Source organism: Heloderma suspectum, chromosome 10 (assembly GCF_057233095.1).
Source record: "Heloderma suspectum isolate Gila_16-S chromosome 10, 16-S_ref, whole genome shotgun sequence".
Taxonomy (NCBI): Eukaryota; Metazoa; Chordata; class Lepidosauria; order Squamata; family Helodermatidae; genus Heloderma; species Heloderma suspectum.
Genome location: NC_139467.1, coordinates 18,964,964 through 18,972,399, shown reverse-complemented (window position 1 = coordinate 18,972,399; position 7,436 = coordinate 18,964,964).

The window sequence follows — 7,436 nt, the reverse complement described above, 5'->3', positions numbered from 1 at the left end:
TCAGTGGCTATTTCATACCTTCAAGCCAGAAGATGTAAACACTGAAATGTGCTTTGCTAAGGACACAGATTCACCAACAAATAACCAGAAGAGGCATCTACCATTGCCAGTCAGGTTCTGCCACAATCTGAATTGGGAAAGGGGGCTCACGGAATCCACCTGGCATCTCTGTCCAGGACTTTGGCTCCTACTCATTTGGCCCAGGGATTTTTGGAAAGGGACATTTGTTTCACTGTTGGGCACTGTTCACATGCTGCATTTCCTGTTGCTGTTGCATCACATGACAAGGGTGCCCCCTTAAAGCCCATTCCCAGGTCACATAGCTCCCATGTGGCCTGATTTCTCTCATGAGCCCAGCTGGCCAAAGTTAACATTCCTTCCATTACTATTTTTCATGCCTAGCATGCTCACTGGATTTACCCTGCCCAGACTCAGAAAGTGTGACTTGTTTTCTGGAGTCAATAGCGGCCATATGCCACCCTGTTCCATTTCTATCTATGAATCAGGCTTTCGTTTGGGCTTCCTGGTCATAGGGTGGGTTTTCCCCTAACTTAGGGATTCTCCCATTTCTACTACAGGATCTTTCTTATACCTCTTCTCCAGTGAGGGCTGGAGAGCTAACGCCTGCTCTTGAAGAGACTTCACTGTCGGAGGTCCTGCTTTCATCCCTTCAGACATATACCATTTCCATCTTGACTGTTAAAGCAAAGGCTGGCTAATTCCTATTTTACCCAAGTTATTGGTACCTCATTTCTACTACTGACTTCTTGCCCAGTGAGTTCCTCTTAGACTTGGCCAGAGCTCTGTATCATACAAGCAGCTGTTGCTCAACGGGGAGTGGTCAGCTGCAAAGTCCAGTAGCCATGTCATCCACTCCCACTCCCCTCATTTGCTTGCTCTTGCTCTTTCTGCCATAGACTTTACTCACCCTCCTCTGTCTTGGCAGACACGCCATTTGAAGGAAAAATGCTTCACAAGGGCTTTCCTCTAGGATGTTCTGTTAATGCCCCCACTGCTCAACTGGGCAAGATTTGACCCAGGTACAGCATATGCTGCTTCCAAAACCCCATTGAGTCCAACAAATGTTGATTGTCCCTCTGGGGGGTTGGGGTCTGCAAGATTTAGCACCTTTTCACCAAACAAGACCTCTACCACAAAATGTAGTGATGGCCACCAATGTGGATGGCTTTAAAAAGAGGTTAGAGAGATTCCTTGAAGACAAGGCTATCAAGGGCTACTAGTCCTGATGGCTATATGCTATCTCCAGTAGCAGAGGCATTGTGCCTATATGTACCAGTTGTTGGGGAACATGGGTGGGAGGGTGCTGTGGCACTTGCAGTCATGTCCTGCTTGTGGGTTTCTGTCAACAGCTGGCTGGCCTCTGTGTGAACAGAATGCTGGACTAGATGGACCCTTAGAATCATAGAATCATAGAATAGTAGGGTTGGAAGGGGCCTACAAGGCCATCGAGTCCAACCCCCTGCTCAATGCAGGAATCCAAGTCAGAGCATCCCTGACAAATGGCTGTCCAGCCTCGTCTTGAAGGCCTCCAGTGTGGGAGAGCCCACCACCTCCCCAGGTAATTGGTTCCAATTGTTGTATTGCTCTTACAGTCAGGAAGTTTTTCCTGATGTTCAGCCGGAATCTGGCTTCCTGTCACTTGAGCCCATTATTCCGTGTCCTGCACTCCGGCATGATCAAGAAGAGATCCTGGCCTTCTTCTCTGTGACAACCTTTCAAGTCCTTGAAGAGTGCTATCATATCTCCCGTCAGTCTTCTCTTCTCAAGGCTAAACATGCCCAGTTCTTTCAGTCTCTCTTCATAGGGCTTTGTTTCCAGTCCCCTGATCATCTTTGTTGCCCTCCTCTGAACCCTCTCCAGTTTGTCTGCATCCTTCTTAAAGTGTGGTGCCCAGAACTGGACACAGTACTCCAAAGGAGGCCTAACCGGTGCTGAGTAGAGGGGAACTAGTACTTCCTGGGATTTGGAAGCTATGCTTCTATGAATGCAGCCCAAAAGAGCATTGGCCTTTTTTGCAGCCGCATCACATTGTTGGCTCATATTCAGCTTGTGATTGACAACAATTCCAAGATCCTTCTCGCTTGTAGTGTGGTTGAGCCACGTATCCCCCATCTTGTAACTGTGCATTTGGTTTCTTTTTCCTAGGTGCAGAACTTGGCATTTGTCCCTATTAAATGTCATTCTGTTGTTTTCTGCCCAGCGCTCCAGTCTATCCAGATCACTTTGAATTTTGTTTCTGTCTTCCAAAGTATTAGCTATCCTGCCCAATTTTGTGTCATCTGCAAATTTGATCAGCATTCCCTGCACCTCCTCCTCCAAGTCATTAATAAAAATGTGGAAGAGCACTGGGCCCAGGACTGAGCCCTGCGGTACCCCACTCGTTACCTCTCCCCAGTTTGAGAAGGTCCCATTGATAAGCACTCTTTGATTCCGATTCTGTAGCCAACTGTGGATCCACCAGATCGTTGTTTCATCTAGCCCACTTTGAGCTAGTTTGCTCATCAGGATATCATGGGGCACTTTGTCGAAAGCTTTGCTGAAGTCGAGGTATATGATGTCTACAGCATTCCCACGGTCCACAAGGGAGGTGACTTGATAAAAAAATGAGATCAGATTTGTCTGGCAGGACTTGTTCTTGACAAATCCATGTTGGCTTCGAGTAATCATGGCATTGTTGTCAAGGTGCTTCCAGATGGATTGCTTTATGATCTGCTCCTGAATTTTCCCAGGGATTGATGTCAGACTGACTGGTCTGTAGTTCCCAGGTTCCTCCTTTTTACCCTTTTTGAAGATAGGGACAACATTAGCCCTCCTCCAGTCATCTGACACTTCACCCATCCTCCATGATTTCTCAAAGAGAATAGACAGCGGTTCTGAGAGTTCTTTTGCCAGTTCCTTTATGACTCTAGGATGCAGTTCATCTGGCCCTGGAGATTTGAACTCATTCAAAGTAATGAGGTGTTCCTTGACCATGTGCCTGTTGATCTCAAGCTGCAATCCTGCCCCTTCAGCCTGTACTTCACCTTTGCCAGGGGGGTCATAGACCCTCTTTTGGGAGAAGACTGAGCCAAAGTAGGAATTGAGCACCTCTGCCTTTTCTTTGTCATCTGTTATCGTTTTGCCATCCTTATTTAATAGCTGAACCACCATTTCTTTCCTCTGCCTTTTACTATGCACGTAGCTGAAGAAAGCCTTTTTGTTGTTTTTAACATCCCTTGCTAACCTCAGCTCGTTCTCAGCTTTAGCCTTCCTGACGCCATCCCTGCAATTCTGTGCTACCTGCCTGTACTCTTCCTTTGTTACTTGGCCTTCTTTCCACTTCCTATATGTGTCCTTTTTTGTTTTCAGGTCATCCCTAAGCTTTTTGTGAAGCCACATTGGCTTCTTCCGTTGTCTTCCACCTTTTCTTCTTGTTGGAATTGCTTGTGATTGTGCCTTGAGAATTTCCTTTTTTAAAAGCTCCCACCCATCTTGGACTCCTTTTCTCGCTAGCATCGCTTGCCATGGGACCTTACTGATCATTGTTCTGAGTTTATGAAAATCAGCTTTCCTAAAATCCAGGGTACGCGTTTGACTACACTCGGCTTTTGCTTCCCTTAGAACCAAGAACTCAAGTACCACATGGTCACTTTCCCCCAGAGTTCCTGTAACTGCTACTTTATCCACTAAGTCATCTCTGTTGGTTAGGATCAAGTCAAGGATAGCCGATCCTCTAGTTCCTTCCTCTACTTTCTGTAGGAGGAAGTTATCCGCCACGCAAGTCAGGAATTTCCTGGAGGGGCCCTGTTTTGCAGAATTTGTCTCCCAACAAATATCGGGGAAATTGAAGTCCCCCATTACTACTACATCATGCTTCCTTAAAACATTGGCTATTTGCTTTTCAAAAGTTTCATCCTTGTCTTCTCCTTGATTGGGTGGCCGGTAGTAGACTCCGACCACCAGGTTCCTTTTATTCTTTGCTCCATTTATTTCAACCCAGATGCTCTCGATGGGGCTACCAAGCTCCTCCTCCTGTATTTCTGTGCAGAGATATGTATTTTTCACATACAGTGCAATCCCACCTCCCTTTCTGTTCCTCCTGTTCTTTTTGAACAAGTTATATCCTTCAATTGCTGTATTCCAGTCATGAGAGTCATCCCACCAAGTCTCAGTTATACCTATCAGGTCATAATTTCCCTCTTGTATTAAGAGTTCAAGTTCGTTCTGTTTGTTTCCCATACTCTGGGCATTAGTATATAGACATCGAAGACCATGTGCTTCATAGTCTGGCTTTCTTCCTACATGTGTCTGAAGACTATTATTGGGCGCTATCAGAGCTGTTCTCTCCATTACAGTGCATGCGCCTATGTCCATTGTTACCCCCAACATTACATCTCCCTTCCCCGTAGGATTCAGTTTAAAGCCCTCCTGATGACGTTTTTCATGCTGTGGCCAAACACAGTCTTCCCAGCCTTTGTGAGGTGCAACCCATCCCTAGCCAACAGCCCATCTTCCAGGAAGTATAGCCCGTGGTCCCAGAATCCAAATCTCTCTCGTCGGCACCACCTTCGTAGCCAGTCAATCACCCGGAATATTTTTCGTTCCCTTTCTATCCCTCTTCTAACTACTGGAAGGATGGATGAGAAAACTATCTGGGCCCCAAAGTTCTTGAGTTTCCTTCCCAAAGCTTCAAAGTCTGACGTGATCTCTTCGTAGCTCCGCTTGGCGGTATCATTTGTTCCCACATGGATGAGAAGAAAGGGATACCTGTCAGTGGGCTTTATGAGTGCAGGCAACCTTTCAGTCACGTCTCTAATCTGTCCTCCCGGGAGACAACATACCTGGCGAGTCCATGGGTCTTCGCGACATACTTGGCTCTCGATCCCACGCAGCAAGGAGTCTCCCACTACTACCACTCTTCTCTTCTTCTTCTTGTAGGCCTGGGTTTCATCGCCTCTGTTTGACTGACCTTTAGCCTCTTGCTCACTCTCATGCAGATTCTTCCTCTGCAGGCTGTCCTCCAGTCTCATCCGCAAGTACCTGGAATCGGTTCCACAGCTTCACTGCTTCCACTGGTGCAGAGTGGCGTCTAGTTCTTCTTCTCCTAACTGTCACCCTTTTCCAAGGAGTATCCTCTATTCCATTTTTCTTCACCTCAGCATTTCCCACTGCCTCATCTTGCTGTTGCTCTTCAAGCTTCTAGTCTGCCCTTTGCTGCTGTAGTGCCTCCATTCTGTCCAAGAACTCTTTGTGTTCTCTTATTCCCCGGAGGGTCGACAGTCGCCGCTCCAGTCCACTTACTTTTTCCTCCAGCAGCGTGATCAACTTGCACTTGTTGCAGGTGTAGGCCATGTTGTTCTCAGGCAAGAAAACAAACATTGCACACACCTTGCAGGTCACCACCACTGGAGAGTCTCGTCCTTCCATAGCCTCTTTTCCCTTTTTGTGTCTAGGTTTGTGATTGTTCTAGACTAGCCTGTGCCTGCTCCTCTACTCAGTAGAGGTTAAAAGCAGAGTCCCACTGGTGTGAAAGTGTGTGTTACAAGACAAATAAATGGGGAAAAAGTTAGTTAAAATAAAAAATAAAAATAATTTTAAAAAAATGTTAGGGGCCTCCCCTGCCGAACTCCCCTGCCGAACTCCCCTGGCCAACTCCTGTTTGCTCCCCCTGTCCACTCGCTCTGGTCGCTCTCTCTCTGGGAGCTTGCTTGCTTCTGTAGTCCCTGGACCAGCTGGAGCAGCTTGCTCTGGTCTGCTCTGCTCTGCTCTGGTCTGCTCAGCTGGGAGGCAGGAAACAGACTGAAGCTTCCCACCCAGTCAGCTGCTTGGAGTACTCAGGCCACACCCCTCCAATTCAGTTGGAGCTCTCAGAAGCACCTGGTGAGCTCACAGCCAATCAGAAGGATAAAGGGTAGCCCCCTTGGCTTCCTGCAACCCACTTACCTCTTAGCCTCTGTCTCCTTTGTCTCCTTTGTCTCTTCAACCACTGCAACTCCCCTGGCCAACTCCTGTTTGCTCCCCCGGTCGCTCGCTCTGTTCGCTCGCTCTCTGGGAGCTTGCCTGCTTCTGTAGTCCCTGCACCAGCTGGAGCAGCTTGCTCTGCTCTGCTCAGCTGGGAGGCGGGAAGAGCCCTTGCTTTGATCCAGCAGGGCTCTTCTTATGTTCTTATGAAATCCCTTATTGGCAAGATCCTGGGGAACTAGCCAACGGGTCGGGGAAGGTTGATACAGGAATAAAGAATAACAGCCACCGCCTTATCGTTCTATTGTGTACGCACAGGAAGAAGGATACACTATTTATAACAATTGATTGGGTTGGCACATTCTCCAACTCTCTTTGTTTTCCCTTCCAGTATAGACAAGATGAGTGGCCTTGATGCCCATCTCTGCCATTCTGGCACCACCTGTGAGAATGCATACAATCACTTACTCCCAGTGCCTCTATTTTCCCACATCCAGGCCAACAGGAGAAACAGCATGGGTTAATCAATCCCAATAGGTGGCTCTTGGCTTCTTGGTGACCATTTTCTCCATTTGTTTTGGGTTAGATTGGATGAACAATCCACACTTTTTGGCCTGGGATCAGATCCTTTGTCTGTGGATGGACACCTTCTCTCTCTCTTCACATTGACTGATCTGGCCCTGCCATTTCCTAAATGACAGGCATACTGAATTTGTTTTACCCATGAAGTGTTCGCCCATTGTCTGAGCCCAGGACATCCAGTCCATTGTTGATTGAGGGAAGCAGCAAGCGGGTTTCTCAACAAGAGAGGCAAAAATCTTTGCTGCTTTTCCTGATCACTCTTCATGATCGTGGCCAAACTGCCTCAAGCCTCCCTCATCCCTGGCAGCTCCTCTAATGGTGTCCAAACAGCACTTCAGAGGCTCTGTCATTGATTCCCTTCATTTCTTTGTTTGTTTGCTTTTAAATCATGTTCTAGCCATTTGCACAAGTTGGCTTTTTTTTGGTCAGTCTTTGCTAATATGGAATAACACTATAGCACGATGAACAAATTAAAAGGGGGGGGGGCAGCTGTCCAGATGAAGATGCGGACAGAATAGGGAATGTAGTGAAAACATCAGGTATGAGCTGTACAATGTGGGGGGGGGGAATGGAACAGGAACATGATGTTCGAGCAGCTGTCAGTCTCTCCATCAGAATATCGCTATAGCACTATGAAGAAATTAATAGAAAAGAAAAGGGAAAAGTACTTCATATTACTGACTTTACAAGGGGATGCCCAGGATTTAAATGGTGAAGATGACTCCAGGAGGGATTTCTCCTTGTCATGCATACCGCCCCAATCAGCATCCCCTCTTTTCCATAGAAAAGTGTGCCCCTGCTTTTTGATCCAATCAGATGCAGAATCCAGAAAAGATACCCGGCAAAGTCCCTCTTGGCCTCCCGACCCAAAGAGAGTTTATTTGACTACATGG